This window comes from Dromiciops gliroides, chromosome 1 (assembly GCF_019393635.1).
Source record: "Dromiciops gliroides isolate mDroGli1 chromosome 1, mDroGli1.pri, whole genome shotgun sequence".
In the NCBI taxonomy this organism is placed as follows: Eukaryota; Metazoa; Chordata; class Mammalia; order Microbiotheria; family Microbiotheriidae; genus Dromiciops; species Dromiciops gliroides.
Genome location: NC_057861.1, coordinates 426220451 through 426235120, shown reverse-complemented (window position 1 = coordinate 426235120; position 14670 = coordinate 426220451). Strand labels below are relative to the sequence as shown.

The 14670-nt window shown below is 43.4% G+C and overlaps 1 protein-coding gene across 2 annotated transcripts in view; it reads right to left on the bottom strand.

Annotated features, from left to right (window-relative positions):
* The window catches only part of PIK3R1 (phosphoinositide-3-kinase regulatory subunit 1), a 98357-nt gene extending 88496 nt beyond the window's left edge, over positions 1–9861 (bottom strand). Inside the window, exon 1 of one of the 2 annotated variants that reach the window (XM_043989786.1) lies at positions 9584–9861. The gene's annotated coding sequence lies outside the window, so the exon portion shown is untranslated. Of the gene's footprint in view, positions 1–8720; positions 8941–9583 lie in introns of those variants that run through there. The other variant, XM_043989720.1, reaches the window with a different exon arrangement.
* Between the last annotated feature and the right edge of the window lie 4809 nt (positions 9862–14670).

The window sequence follows — 14670 nt, the reverse complement described above, 5'->3', positions numbered from 1 at the left end:
TTGTTAATATTGCAATCAAGGGGCAGCTAGGTGGCGCACTGGATAAAGCACCGGCCCTGAATTCAGGAAGACCTGAGTTCAAATACAGCCTCAGACATTTGGCACTTGCTAGCTGTGTGACCCTGAGCAAGTCACTTAACCCCCATTGCCTTGTGCAAAAAAAAAAAAAAAAAAGCAAGCAAGCAATTATACACACATGATCATTAGTACTAAAGCAAGCTTCTGCTTTTCCAAATAAAGTCAATATTTTTTAAAAAACCACATCAGTTAGTTTAGAATGTGGAATAAAATAGGGAGGTTACTGGTAAGATGAAAATTGACTCAGTCTCAAAAATTCAAGCTTTGCGTAGTGATTAACTAACTAGAGATCTACCTAAAATGCATTATAAATCACACACACACACACACACACACACACACACACATACACACACACACAGGCAGAATTTAAAACACAAAGAAAAAAATAAAAATCTGTGAGATTAAAGAGTGGTCCAATACAGAAAAGAATCAACTTCTTGCATCTTCAAAGTCTTTCAAAATGCAATTATCTTTTTACAACACAACTTATAGCACAAAAATTAGCACCAATAATACATAGCAAAGTTCAAAATTATATACACATACACAGTCGATAAGCATCGAGAGTCTACTATGTATCAGGCACTGTGCCAAGAGCTGGAAATGCAAAGAATGGCAAAAGACAGCCTATGTTCTCAGCTCACAATCTAAATAATTAAGGAGAAAATATACACCCAAATGTGGACAAAGAAAACATACACAAGATAAACTGGAGATAATGAATAAAAGAAGGCCCCCTGGCATTGAGGGGAATCAGTAGATTTCCCATCAAAAATGATATTCCAGCTAAGACTTCAAAGCCACCAGAAAGCAGGAATGAGGAGGAAGAGCATTCCAGGCATGGGCAACAGAAAACAAAAATGCCTGGAGTGAGTGTCCTGTTTAAGGAAAAGCAAGGCCAGTGTCACTAGATCAAAGTTGGGAAGGGTGGGACAGTGGAAGAAGAAAGGTAGGAGTGGGTTACCTTGTGAAGAGCTTTCAGTGTCAAATAGAGAATTTTATATTTGATTTCAGAAATGGAGTCAATAGAATTCATCAAATACAAAGGTGAGGGGCCCAGATTTGCACTTTTTAGGAAGATTAATTTGACAGTTGGGTGCAAGATGGACTGGAAGGGGAGATACTTAAGACTAGGAAACTGGCTAGCAATAGTCCAGGAATGAGGTGCTGAAGACCTGCACCAGGGAAAAGAGGAGAGAAAGGGGTATTTACAAAAAGAGGGTCCAATGGTAAAAAATCAATAGGACTTGGGAAAATATCTGATGGGAGGTTGAGAGGGGGAGTGATAAAGAATGAGGTGCCTGGATGACTCGGGGGATACTGGTGCCCTCAATAGTAAATAAATTCAGAAGGGGGGTTGGGATAAGTAGAACTGGAAATCACAAGCATAGAAATGATCAATGATTCCATGGGAGCAGATAAGAACACAAAATGAGACAGTATAGAAGAAAAAGAAAAGAGGGTACAGGACAGAGTCCTGGGGAACACTGTCCCTTAGTGACCATGACCTAGATGAAGATCCAGCAAAGGAGCTAAAGAAAAAAAGTCATACAGTAAAGAAATCCAGGATAGAGTAGTGTTAACAGAAATCGAGTGAGAAAAGGGAATCAAGGATTAACAATGTCAAAGGCTGCAGAGAGGTCAGGAAAGAGAAGGGGGGGAGGAGGGAGGGAGGCCAATTGATTTGTTAATTAAGAGATCTTTAGTAACTTTGGAGAGAGCAATTTCAGTTCAATGATGAAGCCAGAAACCAGACAGTAGGAAGTTAATAAGAGTGAAAGGAAAAAGAGGGGGATGCATCAATTATATATAGTCTTCTCAAGGAGTTTAAGCCATGAAAGGTAAAAGAAAAATGGGATGACAGCTACTGGAGATGGATGAATCAAATGAGGGTTTTTGAGGATAGGAGAGACACGGACATATTTGAAGGAAGTGCGGAGGAAGCCAGCAGACAGGAAGAGATTGAAAGTCAGAGAAGTGGGGAGCAATTGAGAGAGATGGAGCAATCTGCTGGAGAGAAGACAAGCTGGAATGGGATCATTTGGGTATGTAGAGAATGGTTAGCCTTTGTAAAAGGGCAGTCTCTTCATACGAGACACAAGTGAAGGAGGAGATAATGCCAGAAGTCACATAAGTCATGTGAGATGAGGACAGAAGAGAGAGCACCCAATGAATGACCTCAATTTTCCCAGTAAAATAATAGACAAGATTCTCAGCTGAGAGGGTGGGACGAGGGGCAGCCATGGAAGATTTGAGGAAGAAAGGAAAGATTTAGAAGAGTGGGAAAGTGAGCTAAACAGAAGAATATAAGAGGATTGCCTTGCAGCAGTGATACTCTGGTTGGGGTTGTGTACCATAAATTCATTGTAATGGACTGAGCATGGTTTCATGATTTTTCTCCAATTTCATTCAGCAACATGTGTGTAGGAGGAAAAATGGAAGTGATCCAAGGCTGAGGCTTGGCAAGGAAAGATCAGAGATAAGATGAGGCAAATGGCTCAAAAGAAAATGAGTGTAGAGTTGAACTGGTTCACCAAGGGGTCAAGATGGAAAAGGGATGAGAGAATGTAGCAAGTGCAAGGGTAATGGCCTGGGAAATAACCAGGGGTCAAGGGATTGGAGGTTACAGGTTTGATGAAGAACGGGGTTTAAGGGCTGCAAGGCAGAGGGAGGGGTGGAATGACAATACATTGTGATCAGATAAAGGAATTTCAGACTGAATTAGGAGCTTTCCAAACACACTTATTTAAAATAATCAAAATCACCCAGTCAACAACTCTCCATTTCCGGACAGATGTCCCAAAGAGATATGAAATTCAATGTCCCAAAAGAACTCTTTATTTTTGCCCCAAAACCATCCCTTCTTAATTTCCCTATTTCTGTTGTAGGCACCACCTTCCTTCCAGTCATCTCATTTAGGGTCATGCTTAATTATCCAAATATTGCCAAGTCTTTGAGATTCTACTTTAACAAACTCTCACATCAGTTTCATTCTCTACAATCACAACCTTAGCTCATGTCTTCATCACTTCTTTCTTGGACTGTTGGCCAAAGTTTTTTCATTAGTCTTCCTGCTTCTAGCCTCTCTCCTTACCCCGATCTATGCTCCAAATAGCTGCCAAAATGATACTTCTCAAAGCATAGTAGGTATGACCATGTTGCTCTCCTGCTCAATTAGCTCCAATGGTACCTGATTTCTTCTGAAATAAAATATAAATTCCTCTGTTAAGCACTGAAAGTCCTACACAATCTAGCAGCAGACCTCTTCCCAGGCTTATTACACATTATATCTTTGACACAGCCTACATTCTAATCCAGGGCAACCAGGAATGGCAATGAACAGAGTGCAGACCTGGAGACAGGAAGACCCGAGTTCAAATCAGACCTCAAACACTAGCTGTGTGACCCTGGGCAAGTCATTTAACCCTATTTACTGCAGTTTCCTCATCTGTAAAATGAGCTGGAGAAGGAAATGGCTCTATACACTATATCACCTAATAGCCAATTATAAATGGCTAATTAATGAGTCAAATTATTTTTACAACAGGGTTCCAAGACTCTAGCAATAGTTTGGTTATGGTGTATTATTGATGTTACTTCCCTATGGCACTGCTCAAGACGACTTTATGCTGGGTAAGCCTGGACAAACATTTCTTTTCCTTGAGCTGAGCTCCTATTAAATAGGAACTTAATAATTATTAAGTGTTTTTCCTCACAATAATCTTGGGAAAGATCATTATTATTCCCATTTTAGTCCCCACAACTAGTAAAACGGTTAAGCCCAGGTGTCCTGACTCCAATGCCACCCTCTCTCAACTACAGCCCACTGCTTCTATCTCAACACACCAAGACATCTAACTGAAAGAGGTGAAATTCACAATACTGAGAACCTACTCAATTATCTCAAATTTAGAAAAATGAACTTGGAAAAACTGAATCCAAAATGCCCCACGATGGGCCTAATCTGAATGACTATGGTATGAGGGAGATATATTAAGAACAGGTGGCCCAATGGATAGATGCTGGCCCTGGAGTCAGGGACACCTGCGTTCAAATCCAGACTCAAGACACTTGCTAGCTTGTGTGACGCTGGCCAAGTCCCCATTTGCCTGTTTCCTCATCTATAAAATGAGATGGAGAAGGAAATAGCAACTATTCCACTATCTTTGTCAAGACACAATACTAGTCCATTAAACAACAAACCCTACCTTCAGGAAATACACAGCCTAGCTGGCCAAGCAAGACTAAAACGAGTGAAATAATTAGTGAATAATACCAACACAATATGTGACCATATGTTAATCAGCATATGCAGGCTTAATAAAGGTCTACTTATTAACTGAGTAGCTAGCCTGATAAGAGCATTCAACTTAAGAGATTAAGAACAGGAAGATCGGTGTAGGAAATGGTAGGCATCAATAAGGTAATCATTAGGAGCTATGTGGTTAGAACCTGGGAATGCCAGAAGAGATCTAACTCCTGCAATCTGGGACTACAGGGCCTCTGGTGTAGAGAGCCAAGAAAAAGCCATAGTTCTTTCACATGGTAATTCCTGGATCGTCACAGAAGAAACAGAAGAACACTTTAGATCTTGGCCACCTAATTACAAGAAAAGTTGTTCTCTGTTCAGAGTATGACATACACCCCCTTCCTCCTGCTGAATCCCAAAGCAATGGTGCAAATTGAAATTTCCTTCTATGATAAAGGGATTTGGCCCACCTAGCAGCATTCTTCATCAGAAGTTGAAAGGGTGTGGATAGAGCACCGGCCCTGGAATCAGGAGGATCTGAGTTCAAATCTGGCCTCAGACACTTAACTAGCTGTGTGACCCTGGGCAAGTCACTTAACCCCAATTGCCTCACTAAAAAAAATTTAAAAAAAAGTTGAAAGGGTAATAATACGTGAAAGTGAGAGGAGGAGTCCAGGGTCAAAGTATTCAGTCCACACCTGGGGAAATCTGTCTCTCTCTCAGGTCACGATGGTCACACAAAGATGCCACCACTATCCAACCTGGGAGCAAAGGCAGCTGCCTACTCATATTATGACCCTAGTTCCTGCCAATCACCTCATTCTCTATCACTGGAGTCCAAGGAGGAGAGCAAAGAGAAAGAGGGTGTGGCAAGCCACCTGAGATTTATTAATTTACAACTCCTAGGGAAGGAATTTCCACTCACTTTCAACCATGACCTCTGTGATCAATAAGAAGAAGAAAAATGACAAATATTTTGTGGGGTCATCATTAATTGGAACTCATCTACACTGTGTCAAAACTAAGGGTACACATTTTAACCAAAATAATGCTTACAGAATATAACTGATAAAAGGCATTCTGAGGTAGGTATTGGCAGCTGTGTTTTTTTTTTTAAAGAGAAAGCCACACTTCACTGATTCAATACTTTTTTATAAATCTAACACAACAAACCAAAGCATATTTCTTAGAATATGCCATCTTCATATTATATTAGGTTTAATGTAGATAATAGCCTCTAATTTCCTTCTTTTTAAGGAGGAAACACTGTAAAACTGTATCCAAGAGCATGGCAGGTAGCAAGAAGAATAAAAAAGAAAAACCTGTGACAAGTGACCCAAATATTAAACCTGAATTATAATTCTGATTTTGCTGGAGGAATTATAGAATGTTATCTTATATCCTGAGTAAAGGGGAAGGGGGTAATCCCACTAATTCAATGAATATTTCACTATCACTACCTCTATTCTCTTTGTCTTTTAGTGGCAAAATTGTATACTCTCCAAAAAATCAGTTGGGCAAATGGGAGAATAAGGAATGTAAGCAAGCATCCAGTCATCTTAACAGGCATTTACTCCTACACCTCAAACACTGGAGATTGTTAATAATCCTAATAATAACAATAGTAATACAACCCAGGCACCTACCTTAATCTCCACCCAACCAAATTTCTTTAGTCTGCTCAGTACCTCCCTCATTTAATATTATGTATTTTACAAGCCTGAAAAAAATATTTATGAAGAAGGCATTGAAAACTCAAGGAAAACGGATTTTACTGACCCAGTCTGTGTACAATTTCATGTCATTGACTCTTTTCAAAAATTTACCAAACGAACCCCATGAAAAAATGAAAATTAGTAGCATATCAATGGGAAAATTGCTCTAGGTAGCCATTGTTTTTTTTTTAAATGGAAAAAATATTTAAAATGGTGACGCGTTAATGAAGTAGACATTTCAAGTTAAGCCTCAATACCCCTAAGCCCACCACAAACAAATCTGATGACAACTCACTTTTTTGTGCCCCCTTCTCTAAAAAGACACTAAATAAAATGTTCTCTGGATAAAGACATTTTCTAAAACCTGCCAGAAGCAATCACGAGATGAATTATCTGTGACTTACTACACACTACTTCTGCTTCCTAAAACCAACAAGTTATGCTTCTCTGGTATCTTACACCAACCTTGTTTACACCAAAAACATAATTTTAAGAAAACTTTTTTTTTAAATCAAGCCATTCCAACAACAGATAGCTAAATCTTTTGTCACCTACTCCAGATGTGAAAAGATACAATGATATCAACATAGGAAACAACAGATGTTTGTCTGCACAGACCACAATTTTGCCACTCAAGAGCAGGCCCAAAGTCAAGATAATAAATTTAAAACTTAGAGCCATTTTAAAACCAGTATTAGTCCATCCCCTGAAGCACAGTCTCCTTGTCCATTCAGTCAAGAGGAAGAATTAACAAATCCCTATGGAAAAAGCAGTGTGTCCCTCTGGAATCTACCATGTCTGGCAAATAAAAGCTACTAAGAGTCAGCAGTGGAATTATTCAATAATATTTTTTTTAGACCCTCAACTCTAGTCTCAATTGTCCAGGACTAAAAGGTCACTGTACCATACCATCACAGTCCTCTAAGGAAAAAGATTAAGTATAAAATATTTGCTCTTTGGTGAGTAAAATACTTGCTTCTAGAAGTTAGCTAAGTAGGATTTCTAGGAACACCACATAAAATGTGACTACTAACTTCAAATACCCTTTTCCCAATGACATTGTAATCTGTCAATAACAGTCACTGACACATAGTATGTACCATATAAATGTTTGCTGACATGGAAACAAGCTTCTAGTTTTCAAAAGTGAGCGAAAAGAAATCACTAATCGTAACTTACAGAACCAGCCCTTTCCTCGGACATGCAGAATTTTTTTTTTTTAAAGCTTTCTGAAACATAATGCACCTTAAGACTAAACAGTTATTGCACAGAAAAGTGCAAGTCTGCAAGCCTTTGTGCTTGCAGGATAACAGCTAAAAAGCTTACACGACCTACAGAGAATTGAAACGGTCCCATTTCACACAAAACCCAAGAATTGTCCTTATCCATGCGGAGTTCTCATTGAAAGCTAAAAGCCCCAACAATTCACACTGAAATGACAGCCTCATACTTCATTCAAAATCTAAGGTCTCTCTTGAACCATTTGCAGTTCTAGCTGAAAAATCCCTAACACTTTTAAAACCCCGGAAAAGAGCAAACTCAAAATTAGTCACCCACAATATTGCTGTTAAGTGCACCAGAGGATCTAACGGCGGACAGGAGATCTTTCCAAGACAGCAACAGCCCAGGGAGACTAAAGTATTTTGCCCAAATCTAATTTACACAGTTCTGCTTTCTACACAGTGACGGCCATTCGATTCATTCCCTTATATCATGACTGAACGCTGCTTGCAAAAATGCATTATATTTTTTTTAAAGCGAGGGATTGGTTTTGGTTTGGGGGGGTGGGGCGGGGGAGGGAATGAGAAGGTGGACGGAGTGAAGCCAAGTGTTTTAAGATTTGCAATTAGTTATTTTCTGCTCCGGGTGAAATTGGCTGACGCTTCCCAAAGACGCTTCGGTTCGCTTTGCACATCCTCACTTTTCCTCCCCACCCGGTCTCCATGTTGCTGGGCAGGCCTTCCAGTCTCGCACCGTGTAACAAACGTTTGGGTGTCTGTCTGGGCGGCTTCGAAACGACCCCCACCCCCGGCTTTCAATGTGCATTCAACAATCGGCCGTGGGCCAAACAATGCACACCTGGTAGGGGGCTCTGGGGCACCACTCGAGCTCCCCCGACCCGAACCACTTCCCCCCACCCCGGAAGAGGAGGGCGTCAAACTCCGGAGGCAGGGGCCAGGAGGGGCTCGCTGGTTAGACTACCACTTGCCAACCCTCCACCCCTCGGGGAGGGGGCAGCTCCTCTGGGAGGGCGCCTTCTCTCTAGCGTCCAAGGATCCAGCAGCGGCCGCGAGCCCGGAGGAAAAACCTGCGAGTAGAGCGGGGGACCCTGGAGCTGAAACAAGTCTCTCGGAATGAGGGTGAAGTGTGGACGCCGCAGCCGCCCCCCACCCCGGAAAAGCACCCAGGGGCGCAGAGAGAGATCCGAGGAAGAGGAGAAGAGGCCCCTCCAGCCCAGGCAGCGCGCACGGAAGCAGAGCGCAGTCCCGGAGCGAAGGAGCAGCACGCGCGCCTCGCCGGCCGGGACGGAGCACCCAGGCTGTGGGGCAGGGGCCCGGACACCGCCAGCCGGCAACCGCAGCCGCGGCCGGGCATTAGGAGAAGCGGCCAACGATGACAGGAAGAGAGCCGGAGCAGCGCGCACACGCCCCGAGCCCAGCCCGCGGGCTCCCTACCTTCCCCGCAGCTTGGCTCCGCGCTCCCACAGACACCCCCGGGACGGATGGCGAGCCGCAGCCCCGCTGCCTCTGCAGCCGCCGCCTCCCTGCCGGTCTCCGCGGCGTTGTCGCCTTCCTTCGCCTCCTTCTCCTGCCGCCGCCGCCGCCGCCGCTCTCCCGCTGCCTTGCTCACAGCCCCCCGCTTCCTCCAACTCCGCTCCAGAAAGCCGCCGGCGCCTGCTCTTCACCGGAGCTCAGCGTCGCCCCCGCGCCGGCCCCGCCTCCAGCCCGGCCCCCCCCCCCCGGCTCTCCCCTCCCCCGCACCGTCTCCCAACCAGAGCCGAGGCCACCGCCCCTTCCCCGCCTACCTCCCGGCGCCGCCGCCGCCGCCACTCACCGCGCTGCCCACTGCCCGCCGGCCAATGAGTCCCCGCGGGGGGTGGCGGAGATCCGAGCCCGCCGGCCCCTTCCTGCGCCGCGCCCTGCCCCCCGCGCCGGCCGGGCCTCGGGCGTGCTTCTTTCTCCTCCTCCTCCAGCAAGCGAGCCGGCGAACCTGCCGCTGCTTTCCCTGGAGCGGGACGGGGCTCGGGGAGAGCTCCGCTCCGGCCCCTGTGGAGGAGCGCCCGTGCGTGCGCTGCGTCCCGCCTCGCGCGACTCAGCCGCTGCCGGCTGGCCCGGCCACCGCGGCCCGAGCCTGGGGCGGGCTGAACAGGCTGCCCCTCGGCGCCTGCAGCGGCGAGTGTGTGCGGCTGGCTAGTGCGTATCCTCGGATGGGAATCTCCTCTCCCGCTTTAGGGTGACCTCCCCTCTCCACCGTCTGCCTTTACATAAACCTCCCAGTGTCCCCCTACGCCTTGACCCTCGGCCACGTTTGAACTGACCTGGGTAGGGTGCCCATCGCCCAGCGCTTGTCCCCTTTCGGCACCAGCCCACGGAGAATGCGTAAAGATCTTGCCGCCCAAGGTGTTGTCTTGAACCCCCGGAGCTTGGCACCTAATTGAACCTGAGATGGAGTGTCTGTGTGAAAGAATACAAGTTTTATAAGGATAGAGGGGAGGGAGGGAAAGAGAGAGTGTGTGTATACGTTGATTAATCCCATCCATTCTTGTGGTATTGAAGCAAATGTAGGTCACTCTGTAAGGCAAGATTGACCCCGTTATCGCTAATTGTCTCCTCACCAGGTTCTCCAATCCCACCCGGGGGTGTTATCGGAGGAATGGAAGGGGGGGAGGGGAGGGAAGGAAAGAGAAACAAAAGCCAGCTTGATTTTTTGTGGTTGGCATTTAGGTTGGTATTGGTTCAAATAGTCCAAATGGAAGAGGGCCTACAATAAGATGTAAAATTAGCATCTTGTTTCCCATTCAATATTAGCCAATTAAAACATGAATTTCTTCACCCCCATTTTAAAGTAGCCCTAAAATGTTCTCCCCTTCCTGTAGTTTGCAGGACAAAGTTCTCTTTGGCCTTCCCTAAAACCAGGATTAAAGACCCTGTATTTCCTGCCAAAATAGAATGATTAGACATATAACACTTTTTTAAAAATGCTCGTGGGCACGACTAATCAGTACTTCGAGTCCTTTTGAATGAGACTGTGCTAGGTCATTTTTCTGTGCAGTAGCTGCTTGAAAAATAATGCAAATGACATTTGAAAACTTGGGATAATGGGGAAGAAACACAGGGGAAAAGAGAATTCCACTTAGAGTCACTCTCAGCACTGTTGCTGGCTAATAACATTAAAATAGTGACTTTAGGGGCAGCTAGGTGCCACAGTGGATAGAGCGCCGGTCCTGGAGTCAGGAGGACCTGAGTTCCAATCCGACTTCCTACACTTAATAGCTGTGTAACCCTAGGCAAGTCACTTAACCCCAATTGCCTCACTAAAAAAAAAAAAATAGTGACTTTACCTTTCTGGCTCTCAATTTCCACAATGGTAAACTGAGGAGGATTTGTACTCTATGACCTCTAAGGTTCCAGACAACTCCTATTCTATGATTCAGGTGGTGGTGGTTTTTTGTTTGTTGATGCTGGCTCATTATTTTCAGAGGTGGATGGTTTTTTTTTCTATTTCTTTCTTTTCCTTTAGTATCATAGCTTTCCTGAAACCAACAACCAGCATATGTTCAAAAGAACTGGGGTGACATAAATACCTATAAGTTTGGTTCTGAATTCTGCATAAGCCTGAGTAAAAAAAAAATCATTTAACCATAAATCAAATATGAAAGGGTGCCTTCTAACAGTGTCATTAAAAAAAAAAGTGTGAAAGGTTGTTTGCTAGTTATTTACTTGAGGTGGAAGGCCAGCACTGAAAACTGAGCTAGGATGGTGAAAGCATTTAGAAGGCTTCCTTGTTTAAACTTTCCATTTCCTTGGGAGAATGCTGCTGAGTGCTTCAAACCCAAAGCTTTATTTGCATTTATGCCAAGCACATTGAAGCTTAAAGTACAGTATTTCTTGAATTCAGTCATTCATTTGCCCTGGCTTAGAATGAACATCATCATGGTAGGGATGAAAATCCAATAATTCAGGAAGTGCACTTGAGTGATGAATATATTAGCATCTAGGGCTTATGATTTTCTTGGTGCTGCCATTCTTTCTTTCTAAATGTTATAGATAAGTCTAAGAGAAATGCATGAAACTCAGATTTAGTAATTTGTCCTTTGTTCCGGAATGAGTGTCCAAAGCAGGATTTTAATCCAGGTCTTTCTGGAGTAGTGCTATTAGTTGGGGCAGTGCTTAGAGTGCCCAGCCTGAAGTCAGAAGGACTCATTTTCCTGAGTTCAAATCTAGCCTCAGATACTTACTAGCTGTGTGATGCTGGGCAAGTCACAATCCTGTTTGCCTCAGTTTCCTCATCTGTAAAATGAGCTGTAGAAGGAAATGACAAATCATTCCAGTATCTTTGCCAAGAAAACCCCCAGATGGGTCATATGAAGTGGTATACCACTTAAATGACTGAACAGCAACTTCCTGACATAGCCCATCACACTATCCATAATGCCAACCTGCTTACTTCAAAGTTCTGAACACTCTTAAATACTAAATATTGAATATTCTTAGAAAATAGAAACATTGCAAACACATATTTGACAAACAATCCATTTTGAACATGTAGAAATCAGTTTTCCTACCCTTTTTACATGTGAAGAGACTGAGGTCTGAATGACTTGGTCACATTTGTCATGGGGAGGCAGCCTAGTACATTGAAAAGAAAACAGCTTGGAGTCACAGGGCCTGAGTTTGAATCCTGCCGTTTATTCCATATGTAAATTCAGGCAGGGCCCTTCCCCATCTCTAGGCCTTATTTTCCCCCTCTATAAGATTATGAATGTGGTAAAAAATTATTTGTGATAAAGATTAATATCGAAAGTTTTAGCTGAATCATTTGGGAGGGGCCACACCTGGCCCACCCTGAGATTGCACATGCTACTGAGCAGCTTTTGAAGGACTTCCCCTTTTGGGAGAAGGAAAAAACTGAATGCGACTGGAAGGGAGGGAACTTCCGGTAGGAGGGGCACGTTCAAAAGTTCGTGCTCTTTCGGCCACGTGTTTACTGACTGGGTTTGGTGAGTTTTAATTAAGGAAAATCATAATTCCTTTGAATTAGCTTAATTGGGAACACTCTGGGATTGCATAGGCTAAGCTTAGAGTTAAGACTATCTATCTGTATTTTCTACTTCCTTATTTCCTTAATTGGTTTCACCTTTGTGGTTTAATTAACTACCAAGTAATAAAACCTGATCCTTTATGAACTAAAGCTCAGAGGCTCCTTTTCTTATTGGTCTGGGAGGTATATATAAAAAGGAAAGTTCAAAGGGGAGATTAAACCTAAAAGAGTCCCTCATATTTCCAGGACCCCAATATTAAGGTGAGTCACCCTAATAATGCTCCATATATCAAATTTAGGCCCTCACATGGAGGTGGACTAGGTGGCCTCTTGGGTCTCTTCCAGCCCCAGAGCTAGGATTCCATGAACAAACACTGGTGAATCTACTTTATCTAAAAGCCAACCTGAAATTAACAAAGAAGCTAGCAACAGCAGCCGCTGAACAGAAGGGTCCAGTGCACTAGAGTATAAATCTGTCACTTATAAATATGGTTAATTGAAAAATGTGCTGGGTTTGGAGTCACAGAAGCCCAGTTAAATCCTAGCTTTGCTGCTGGCTACTTATGTAATGCCTTCAGTCATGGAAAAGATGAGTAAGTTAAACTAGAACATTGATATAGAACTCTGGGGGGGGGGGTGGAGCATTAATCAATACTTAAGGATCCCTGAAGGTAGTATATTGGCTTTAAAAATGTCCCCTTTTTTTGGTATAATGTATCTCCTAGTGCTTGCCTTCTCAATGGGTAGAAGGGAGAGAATTTGGAAGTCAATTTTTAAAATAAAAATAAATGTTAATAATAATTTTAAGTGGAATATCTTATATGTTTTATTGGATTTTAAAATTTATTTTGTTAGTTATTTTCCCATTACATTTTAATTTGATTAGGCTTATGTTCCTGAGTGATCTGTGGTCCCATGTTGGACACATCTAAACTGTTGTCATCCAGTCATGTCCAATTCTTCATGACCCCATTTTGGAGTTTTCTTTGTTTTGTTTTGAGCAGAGTGATGAGGGTTAAGTGACTTGCCCAGGGTCACATAGCTAGTAAGTGTCAAGTGTCCTCCTGAATCCAGGGCCAGCGCTTTATCCACTGCACCACCTAGTTGCCCCATTTTGGAGTTTTCTTGGCAAAGAGTGGTTTGCCAAATCCTTCTCTAGCTCATTTTACAGAAGTGAAACCTGGGTAAAAAGGGTTAAGTGACATGCCCAGGGTCACACAGGTAGTAAGTGTCTGAGGCCAGATTTCAACTCAGGAAGATGAATCTACACTGATCTATCCACTATACCACCTAATTATGTCATCTAAACTACATCTCTAAAGTCCCTTCACAGTCAAAGGCTATGATTATAGCTTCCATTCCATTTGTTTGTATCTTCTGGCTTGGGCTGCCTGGTTTTGTCAGTTTCTATGTGCCAGGCACTGTGTGAAGCACTTTGCAATATTATCGAATTTGATACTGATGACAACTAGGTGCAGTTATTACTATCTCCGTTGTACAGTTGGGAAAACTGAGGCAGGTTAATTTGCCCAGAGACACACAGCTAAGTGTCTGAGGCTGGATTTGAACTCGGGTCTTCCTGATTCCAGGCCCAGAGCTCTATCTGCTGTGCTACCTAGCTGCCTCTGATAGATACTTAATAAAAACTTGTATGGACGTTTGGGGTATTCAGGGAGGACTAGTACCTCTGGTATGAGGGCTTGCCCTTTCCAGGGTTGTTTATCCACCTTTAGTGTTCACCTTTCACCCAGCCATCACCTGTGTCTCCAAGAAGGTATGTAGTCCGAAAAAGAAGAAGGTGTAGCCTGTGCAGCATAAATCCTGGCAAAAATTCCAAGATGCCAAGTTCATCCACTGCATCCTATCCATCAACAGTTATCCTGACTTTTGTCTTGCCACTAGACTTTGATGACTCTGGAAGAGAGTGATGCTGACAACTTTGCACAGCTCTGCTTCACTCAAATCCAATTCACAAGTGAGTATAGACATCACCCCTCAATGTCATTGATCCTCTTTGAACAATAAAAATAAAAGCCTATAAAAATAAATATGGAAACTTGTTTAAAGCACTTATTTAAGAATGATTATAGACACCAGAATTCAAGAGAGAAACAGTACTGTGAATCTCAGTATATTGTCTCCAAGCCTGACTGAGCAGTTCTGTCTTTTTCAGCTCCAATGAAGTCAGACATTGCTGAAATGATGTTCCATAGAACAATGTGTTATAGGTTTCTCTGCTAATATGGCTATAGTTTCTTCTCTAGATTTCCTGAAACTACATACACTTCTTGTCTCATTTGGCTGTAAGATTGTGGAGAGATCAACCAGTATGAGATGGAATTTGTTACAAACCTCAGTGGTTTT